The following is an 11,209-nucleotide window of genomic DNA, read 5'->3' as shown; positions in this document are numbered from 1 at the left end:
GTCTCTATGGGGTACAGTACAGTACTAAGTATAGTGTTTCTATGGGGTACAGTAGCATAGTGTATCTATGGGGTACAGTACAGTACTAAGTATAGTGTCTCTATGGGGTACAGTAGCATAGTGTCTCTATGGGGTACAGTAGCATAGTGTCTCTATGGGGTACAGTACAGTACTAAGCATAGTGTTTATATGGGGTACAGTACAGTACTAAGTATAGTGTCTCTATGGGGTACAGTACAGTACTAAGCATAGTGTCTCTATGGGGTACAGTACAGTACTAAGCATAGTGTCTCTATGGGGTACAGTACAGTACTAAGTATAGTGTTTCTATGGGGTACAGTACTAAGCATAGTGTCTCTATGGGGTACAGTACAGTACTAAGTATAGTGTTTCTATGGGGTACAGTACAGTACTAAGTATAGTGTATATATGGGGTACAGTAGCATAGTGTCTCTATGGGGTAAAGTACAGTACTAAGCATAGTGTTTATATGGGGTACAGTACAGTACTAAGTATAGTGTCTCTATGGGGTACAGTACAGTACTAAGCATAGTGTCTCTATGGGGTACAGTACAGTACTAAGCATAGTGTCTCTATGGGGTACAGTACAGTACTAAGTATAGTGTTTCTATGGGGTACAGTACTAAGCATAGTGTCTCTATGGGGTACAGTACTAAGCATAGTGTCTCTATGGGGTACAGTACAGTACTAAGCATAGTGTCTCTATGGGGTACAGTACAGTACTAAGCATAGTGTCTCTATGGGGTACAGTACAGTACTAAGCATAGTGTCTCTATGGGGTACAGTACAGTACTAAGAATAGTGTTTCTATGGGGTACAGTACTAAGCATAGTGTCTCTATGGGGTACAGTACTAAGCATAGTGTTTATATGGGGTACAGTACAGTACTAAGTATAGTGTCTCTATGGGGTACAGTATTAAGCATAGTGTTTATATGGGGTACAGTACAGTACTAAGTATAGTGTCTCTATGGGGTACAGTACTAAGTATAGTGTCTCTATGGGGTACAGTACTAAGCATAGTGTTTATATGGGGTACAATACAGTACTAAGTATAGTGTCTCTATGGGGTACAGTATTAAGCATAGTGTTTATATGGGGTACAGTACAGTACTAAGCATAGTGTCTCTATGGGGTACAGTACAGTACTAAGCATAGTGTCTCTATGGGGTACAGTAGCATAGTGTCTCTATGGGGTACAGTACTAAGCATAGTGTTTATATGGGGTACAGTACAGTACTAAGCATAGTGTTTATATGGGGTACAGTAGCATAGTGTCTCTATGGGGTACAGTACAGTACTAAGCATAGTGTCTCTATGGGGTACAGTACAGTACTAAGCATAGTGTCTCTATGGGGTACAGTACAGTACTAAGCATAGTGTTTATATGGGGTACAGTAGCATAGTGTTTATATGGGGTACAGTACAGTACTAAGTATAGTGTTTCTATGGGGTACAGTACAGTACTAAGTATAGTGTTTCTATGGGGTACAGTACAGTACTAAGTATAGTGTTTATATGGGGTACAGTACAGTACTAAGTATAGTGTCTCTATGGGGTACAGTACAGTACTAAGCATAGTGTCTCTATGGGGTACAGTACAGTACTAAGTATAGTGTTTCTATGGGGTACAGTACAGTACTAAGTATAGTGTCTCTATGGGGTACAGTACTAAGCATAGTGTCTCTATGGGGTACAGTGCTAAGTATAGTGTTTATATGGGGTACAGTACAGTACTAAGCATAGTGTTTATATGGGGTACAGTACAGTACTAAGTATAGTGTCTCTATGGGGTACAGTACAGTACTAAGTATAGTGTTTCTATGGGGTACAGTACAGTACTAAGTATAGTGTCTCTATGGGGGACAGTACTAAGCATAGTGTTTATATGGGGTACAGTAGCATAGTGTCTCTATGGGGTACAGTGCTAAGTATAGTGTTTATATGGGGTACAGTACAGTACTAAGCATAGTGTTTATATGGGGTACAGTACTAAGTATAGTGTCTCTATGGGGTACAGTACAGTACTAAGTATAGTGTTTCTATGGGGTACAGTAGCATAGTGTCTCTATGGGGTACAGTACAGTACTAAGTATAGTGTTTCTATGGGGTACAGTAGCATAGTGTCTCTATGGGGTACAGTACAGTACTAAGTATAGTGTCTCTATGGGGTACAGTAGCATAGTGTCTCTATGGGGTACAGTAGCATAGTGTCTCTATGGGGTACAGTACAGTACTAAGCATAGTGTTTATATGGGGTACAGTACAGTACTAAGTATAGTGTCTCTATGGGGTACAGTATTAAGCATAGTGTTTATATGGGGTACAGTACAGTACTAAGCATAGTGTCTCTATGGGGTACAGTACAGTACTAAGCATAGTGTCTCTATGGGGTACAGTACAGTACTAAGTATAGTGTCTCTATGGGGTACAGTAGCATAGTGTCTCTATGGGGTACAGTAGCATAGTGTCTCTATGGGGTACAGTACTAAGTATAGTGTTTATATGGGGTACAGTACAGTAGTAAGCATAGTGTCTCTATGGGGTACAGTACAGTAGTAAGCATAGTGTTTATATGGGGTACAGTACTAAGCATAGTGTTTATATGGGGTACAGTACAGTACTAAGCATAGTGTCTCTATGGGGTACAGTAGCATAGTGTCTCTATGGGGTACAGTACTAAGTATAGTGTCTCTATGGGGTACAGTAGCATAGTGTCTCTATGGGGTACAGTACAGTACTAAGCATAGTGTCTCTATGGGGTACAGTAGCATAGTGTCTCTATGGGGTACAGTACAGTACTAAGTATAGTGTCTCTATGGGGTACAGTACTAAGCATAGTGTTTATATGGGGTACAGTACAGTACTAAGCATAGTGTTTATATGGGGTACAGTACTAAGCATAGTGTCTCTATGGGGTACAGTACTAAGCATAGTGTTTATATGGGGTACAGTACTAAGCATAGTGTCTCTATGGGGTACAGTACTAAGTATAGTGTCTCTATGGGGTACAGTACAGTACTAAGCATAGTGTTTATATGGGGTACAGTACTAAGCATAGTGTCTCTATGGGGTACAGTACTAAGCATAGTGTTTATATGGGGTACAGTACTAAGCATAGTGTCTCTATGGGGTACAGTACTAAGTATAGTGTCTCTATGGGGTACAGTACAGTACTAAGTATAGTGTTTATATGGGGTACAGTACAGTACTAAGCATAGTGTCTCTATGGGGTACAGTACAGTACTAAGCATAGTGTTTCTATGGGGTACAGTAGCATAGTGTCTCTATGGGGTACAGTACTAAGTATAGTGTCTCTATGGGGTACAGTACAGTACTAAGTATAGTGTTTATATGGGGTACAGTACAGTACTAAGTATAGTGTTTCTATGGGGTACAGTACAGTACTAAGTATAGTGTCTCTATGGGGTACAGTACTAAGCATAGTGTTTATATGGGGTACAGTAGCATAGTGTCTCTATGGGGTACAGTACAGTACTAAGTATAGTGTTTCTATGGGGTACAGTACAGTACTAAGTATAGTGTCTCTATGGGGTACAGTACTAAGCATAGTGTTTATATGGGGTACAGTAGCATAGTGTCTCTATGGGGTACAGTGCTAAGTATAGTGTTTATATGGGGTACAGTACAGTACTAAGCATAGTGTTTATATGGGGTACAGTACTAAGTATAGTGTCTCTATGGGGTACAGTACAGTACTAAGTATAGTGTTTCTATGGGGTACAGTACAGTACTAAGTATAGTGTCTCTATGGGGGACAGTACTAAGCATAGTGTTTATATGGGGTACAGTAGCATAGTGTCTCTATGGGGTACAGTGCTAAGTATAGTGTTTATATGGGGTACAGTACAGTACTAAGCATAGTGTTTATATGGGGTACAGTACTAAGTATAGTGTCTCTATGGGGTACAGTACAGTACTAAGTATAGTGTTTCTATGGGGTACAGTAGCATAGTGTCTCTATGGGGTACAGTACAGTACTAAGTATAGTGTTTCTATGGGGTACAGTAGCATAGTGTCTCTATGGGGTACAGTACAGTACTAAGTATAGTGTCTCTATGGGGTACAGTAGCATAGTGTCTCTATGGGGTACAGTACAGTACTAAGCATAGTGTTTATATGGGGTACAGTACAGTACTAAGTATAGTGTCTCTATGGGGTACAGTATTAAGCATAGTGTTTATATGGGGTACAGTACAGTACTAAGCATAGTGTCTCTATGGGGTACAGTACAGTACTAAGCATAGTGTCTCTATGGGGTACAGTACAGTACTAAGTATAGTGTCTCTATGGGGTACAGTAGCATAGTGTCTCTATGGGGTACAGTAGCATAGTGTCTCTATGGGGTACAGTACTAAGTATAGTGTTTATATGGGGTACAGTACAGTAGTAAGCATAGTGTCTCTATGGGGTACAGTACAGTAGTAAGCATAGTGTTTATATGGGGTACAGTACTAAGCATAGTGTTTATATGGGGTACAGTACAGTACTAAGCATAGTGTCTCTATGGGGTACAGTACTAAGCATAGTGTTTATATGGGGTACAGTACAGTACTAAGCATAGTGTCTCTATGGGGTACAGTACAGTACTAAGTATAGTGTCTCTATGGGGTACAGTACTAAGCATAGTGTTTATATGGGGTACAGTACAGTACTAAGCATAGTGTCTCTATGGGGTACAGTACAGTACTAAGTATAGTGTCTCTATGGGGTACAGTAGCATAGTGTCTCTATGGGGTACAGTACTAAGTATAGTGTCTCTATGGGGTACAGTAGCATAGTGTCTCTATGGGGTACAGTACAGTACTAAGCATAGTGTCTCTATGGGGTACAGTAGCATAGTGTCTCTATGGGGTACAGTACAGTACTAAGTATAGTGTCTCTATGGGGTACAGTACTAAGCATAGTGTTTATATGGGGTACAGTACAGTACTAAGTATAGTGTTTATATGGGGTACAGTACAGTACTAAGCATAGTGTCTCTATGGGGTACAGTACAGTACTAAGCATAGTGTTTCTATGGGGTACAGTAGCATAGTGTCTCTATGGGGTACAGTACTAAGTATAGTGTCTCTATGGGTTACAGTACAGTACTAAGTATAGTGTTTATATGGGGTACAGTACAGTACTAAGCATAGTGTCTCTATGGGGTACAGTACAGTACTAAGCATAGTGTCTCTATGGGGTACAGTACAGTACTAAGTATAGTGTTTCTATGGGGTACAGTACAGTACTAAGTATAGTGTCTCTATGGGGTACAGTACTAAGCATAGTGTTTATATGGGGTACAGTAGCATAGTGTCTCTATGGGGTACAGTGCTAAGTATAGTGTTTATATGGGGTACAGTACAGTACTAAGCATAGTGTTTATATGGGGTACAGTACTAAGTATAGTGTCTCTATGGGGTACAGTACAGTACTAAGTATAGTGTTTCTATGGGGTACAGTACAGTACTAAGTATAGTGTCTCTATGGGGGACAGTACTAAGCATAGTGTTTATATGGGGTACAGTAGCATAGTGTCTCTATGGGGTACAGTGCTAAGTATAGTGTTTATATGGGGTACAGTACAGTACTAAGCATAGTGTTTATATGGGGTACAGTACTAAGTATAGTGTCTCTATGGGGTACAGTACAGTACTAAGTATAGTGTTTCTATGGGGTACAGTAGCATAGTGTCTCTATGGGGTACAGTACAGTACTAAGTATAGTGTTTCTATGGGGTACAGTAGCATAGTGTCTCTATGGGGTACAGTACAGTACTAAGTATAGTGTCTCTATGGGGTACAGTAGCATAGTGTCTCTATGGGGTACAGTAGCATAGTGTCTCTATGGGGTACAGTACAGTACTAAGCATAGTGTTTATATGGGGTACAGTACAGTACTAAGTATAGTGTCTCTATGGGGTACAGTATTAAGCATAGTGTTTATATGGGGTACAGTACAGTACTAAGCATAGTGTCTCTATGGGGTACAGTACAGTACTAAGCATAGTGTCTCTATGGGGTACAGTACAGTACTAAGTATAGTGTCTCTATGGGGTACAGTAGCATAGTGTCTCTATGGGGTACAGTAGCATAGTGTCTCTATGGGGTACAGTACTAAGTATAGTGTTTATATGGGGTACAGTACAGTAGTAAGCATAGTGTCTCTATGGGGTACAGTACAGTAGTAAGCATAGTGTTTATATGGGGTACAGTACTAAGCATAGTGTTTATATGGGGTACAGTACAGTACTAAGCATAGTGTCTCTATGGGGTACAGTAGCATAGTGTCTCTATGGGGTACAGTACTAAGTATAGTGTCTCTATGGGGTACAGTAGCATAGTGTCTCTATGGGGTACAGTACAGTACTAAGCATAGTGTCTCTATGGGGTACAGTAGCATAGTGTCTCTATGGGGTACAGTACAGTACTAAGTATAGTGTCTCTATGGGGTACAGTACTAAGCATAGTGTTTATATGGGGTACAGTACAGTACTAAGCATAGTGTTTATATGGGGTACAGTACTAAGCATAGTGTCTCTATGGGGTACAGTACTAAGCATAGTGTTTATATGGGGTACAGTACTAAGCATAGTGTCTCTATGGGGTACAGTACTAAGTATAGTGTCTCTATGGGGTACAGTACAGTACTAAGCATAGTGTTTATATGGGGTACAGTACTAAGCATAGTGTCTCTATGGGGTACAGTACTAAGCATAGTGTTTATATGGGGTACAGTACTAAGCATAGTGTCTCTATGGGGTACAGTACTAAGTATAGTGTCTCTATGGGGTACAGTACAGTACTAAGTATAGTGTTTATATGGGGTACAGTACAGTACTAAGCATAGTGTCTCTATGGGGTACAGTACAGTACTAAGCATAGTGTTTCTATGGGGTACAGTAGCATAGTGTCTCTATGGGGTACAGTACTAAGTATAGTGTCTCTATGGGGTACAGTACAGTACTAAGTATAGTGTTTATATGGGGTACAGTACAGTACTAAGCATAGTGTCTCTATGGGGTACAGTACAGTACTAAGCATAGTGTCTCTATGGGGTACAGTACAGTACTAAGTATAGTGTTTCTATGGGGTACAGTACAGTACTAAGTATAGTGTCTCTATGGGGTACAGTACTAAGCATAGTGTTTATATGGGGTACAGTAGCATAGTGTCTCTATGGGGTACAGTGCTAAGTATAGTGTTTATATGGGGTACAGTACAGTACTAATCATAGTGTTTATATGGGGTACAGTACTAAGTATAGTGTCTCTATGGGGTACAGTACAGTACTAAGTATAGTGTTTCTATGGGGTACAGTAGCATAGTGTCTCTATGGGGTACAGTACAGTACTAAGTATAGTGTTTCTATGGGGTACAGTAGCATAGTGTCTCTATGGGGTACAGTACAGTACTAAGTATAGTGTCTCTATGGGGTACAGTAGCATAGTGTCTCTATGGGGTACAGTACAGTACTAAGCATAGTGTTTATATGGGGTACAGTACAGTACTAAGTATAGTGTCTCTATGGGGTACAGTATTAAGCATAGTGTTTATATGGGGTACAGTACAGTACTAAGCATAGTGTCTCTATGGGGTACAGTACAGTACTAAGCATAGTGTCTCTATGGGGTACAGTACAGTACTAAGTATAGTGTCTCTATGGGGTACAGTAGCATAGTGTCTCTATGGGGTACAGTAGCATAGTGTCTCTATGGGGTACAGTACTAAGTATAGTGTTTATATGGGGTACAGTACAGTAGTAAGCATAGTGTCTCTATGGGGTACAGTACAGTAGTAAGCATAGTGTTTATATGGGGTACAGTACTAAGCATAGTGTTTATATGGGGTACAGTACAGTACTAAGCATAGTGTCTCTATGGGGTACAGTAGCATAGTGTCTCTATGGGGTACAGTACTAAGTATAGTGTCTCTATGGGGTACAGTAGCATAGTGTCTCTATGGGGTACAGTACAGTACTAAGTATAGTGTCTCTATGGGGTACAGTACTAAGCATAGTGTTTATATGGGGTACAGTACAGTACTAAGCATAGTGTTTATATGGGGTACAGTACTAAGCATAGTGTCTCTATGGGGTACAGTACTAAGCATAGTGTTTATATGGGGTACAGTACTAAGCATAGTGTCTCTATGGGGTACAGTACTAAGTATAGTGTCTCTATGGGGTACAGTACAGTACTAAGCATAGTGTTTATATGGGGTACAGTACTAAGCATAGTGTCTCTATGGGGTACAGTACTAAGCATAGTGTTTATATGGGGTACAGTACTAAGCATAGTGTCTCTATGGGGTACAGTACTAAGTATAGTGTCTCTATGGGGTACAGTACAGTACTAAGTATAGTGTTTATATGGGGTACAGTACAGTACTAAGCATAGTGTCTCTATGGGGTACAGTACAGTACTAAGCATAGTGTTTCTATGGGGTACAGTAGCATAGTGTCTTTATGGGGTACAGTACTAAGCATAGTGTCTCTATGGGGTACAGTACTAAGTATAGTGTTTATATGGGGTACAGTACAGTACTAAGCATAGTGTCTCTATGGGGTACAGTACTAAGCATAGTTTTTATATGGGGTACAGTACTAAGTATAGTGTCTCTATGGGGTACAGTACTAAGTATAGTGTCTCTATGGGGTACAGTACAGTACTAAGTGAGGGTTCTTTCTCTTGAAGCAGCTCGTTTGTTTGTCATAACCGTGACTTAGGGGTTGGGACTCTCTATGCCAGGTTATAAAACGACTTAGTGACTTAGGGGTTGGGACTCTCTATGCCAGGTTATAGAACGACTTAGTGACTTAGGGCTTGGGACTCTCTATGCCAGGTCATAGAACGACTTAGTGACTTAGAGGTTGGGACTCTCTATGCCAGGTTATAGAACGACTTAGTGACTTAGGGGTTGGGACTCTCTATGCCAGGTTATAAAACGACTTAGTGACTTAGGGGTTGGGACTCTCTATGCCAGGTTATAAAACGACTTAGTGACTTAGGGGTTGGGACTCTCTATGCCAGGAAATAGAACGACTTAGTGACTTAGGGGTTGGGACTCTCTATGCCAGGAAATAGAACGACTTAGTGACTTAGGGGTTGGGACTCTCTATGCCAGGTCATAGAACGACTTAGTGACTTAGGGGTTGGGACTCTCTATGCCAGGTCATAGAACGACTTAGTGACTTAAGGGTTGGGACTCTCTATGCCAGGTTATAGAACGACTTAGTGACTTAGTGACATAGTGACGTTCTATGACAGGTCAATGCCTAGACCTACATAACCCAGATAGCGACTTAGTGACATAGTGACGTTCTATGACAGGTTACAGCAACAGTCATTGTGGCTTATTACACGACTTAAGCCTTTAGAAATATTAAAACACACACCACGAATTCTCTCTTTTTTTTTTTACGACTTGCCCCGACTTAACCCCGTCGTTACACATTGAAACCAGACGAACAGATGAGTATTTTCAGCATTGTGTGGGTCAGAGGTCATGCCATGCAATACATGGGACGTGTGCCATCCATCTGATCCATTGTCAATGTGTGTCGCCTACAGTGTCTGAACAGTTAAATCAATGGGTTTCCTTTCCTTTCCACACACACACACACACACACACACACAAGCACACGCGCGCACACACACACACACACACACACTAACCTTGCCTTATCATCATCATAAAAGTGAAAGCAGGAAAAACCACCGAAGCAAACAAATGGAGATGTCTCTCCTCTCTTCTCTCCACATTCTCTCTGCTTTTGTTCCCGTCATCAATCACCGAGCACCGTGTTTTTCTCTACTGTTGATGAAACCATCTTAAAAACTTGCTGCTTGCATATTTAATTTCATTCTCCACTGGCTCAAACAAAGGAATATGCCTGCCTGCCCAGATAACAACAAAATGTTCTGACAACTTTTAGAGAACGTTCCTTTTAAGATTCTCATTAAGTCATGACCTAATGTTTTCACATGACTGTTTCCAAGCAACCATTCCCTTAATGTCAAACAGAACATACCGAGAACCATGTTCTCAGAATGTCCTAAAAAAAAAAAACGTTTCAACAGACGTGCCCGGAACAAGGTGACGTTTTTAAACGTCATTGGACACAGGAATGTTCTTGCGATGTTCCCCAGTGAAACGTGTCTAGAACATTAGTATCTTATATTCTGAGAACATGTGAACCACTTTCTGGCTAAGTCCTATTTGACGTTAAGGGAATGTTCTCCTAACGCTAACACCAAAAACATGCTGAATAGGTTTCTCAGGAGGTTTTTTCTGCTAACATACATAGAATGTTCCCCTAACTTAACAGAAAACTGGACACTCAAACATCTTGGGGAACATTACGGGTAACATAACAAAAAGGTTGTCTCTACCTAGAATTGTTAGCTGTACGACACCCTTCAACACACCTTTTCAGGGAAAGACTCTATTATCTTTAAGGGGGGGAAACAAAAAAAATGTTATGAGTGAAGAACGATCGAAATGATATCCAGACTTCAAATGGAGTGCTGTTTATCTTTCCGAGTTGTTGTTGTTGTTGTTGTTGTTTTAGTCAATGTAACGCGCGACTGCGACGACTATCAAGGTTAGTCAACCAAGATATTATCGGCCTGCTGCAGCAGTAACTCTGCGGTGATAAAGCTTGGCAATATATGGTGAAACACACACACACACACACACACACACACACACAGAAGGGATGTAAAGGTCCAAACTTTGAAGATAGGAGTGCCTCGGTCTGCTGGACCACAAACCAATCCAAATGTAGCATGCATTGTAGGGCTGGGCGATACGGTCAAAGTATCATAGTATAAAAAACACATACATTATACAAGGCAGTTAACCCACTGTTCCTAGACCAGTTAACCCACTGTTCCTAGACCAGTTAACCCACTGTTCCTAGACCAGTTAACCCACTGTTCCTAGACCAGTTAACCCACTGTTCCTAGACCAGTTAACCCACTGTTCCTAGACCAGTTAACCCCACTGTTCCTAGACCAGTTAACCCACTGTTCCTAGACCAGTTAACCCCACTGTTCCTAGACCAGTTAACCCACTGTTCCTAGACCAGTTAACCCCACTGTTCCTAGACCAGTTAACCCCACTGTTCCTAGACCAGTTAACCCACTGTTCCTAGACCAGTTAACCCACTGTTCCTAGACC

The 11,209-nt window shown here is 40.9% G+C and overlaps 1 protein-coding gene across 1 annotated transcript in view; it reads right to left on the bottom strand.

Annotated features, from left to right (window-relative positions):
• Positions 1-11,209, bottom strand: part of LOC110530822 (receptor-type tyrosine-protein phosphatase mu-like) — a 403,267-nt gene that overhangs the window by 380,531 nt on the left and 11,527 nt on the right. The gene's annotated exons all lie outside the window — the stretch shown is intronic.

This window comes from Oncorhynchus mykiss, chromosome 8 (assembly GCF_013265735.2).
Source record: "Oncorhynchus mykiss isolate Arlee chromosome 8, USDA_OmykA_1.1, whole genome shotgun sequence".
Classification (NCBI taxonomy): Eukaryota; Metazoa; Chordata; class Actinopteri; order Salmoniformes; family Salmonidae; genus Oncorhynchus; species Oncorhynchus mykiss.
The sequence above is the reverse complement of the archived record's forward strand: the minus strand, read 5'-3'. Positions and strand labels throughout refer to the sequence as shown.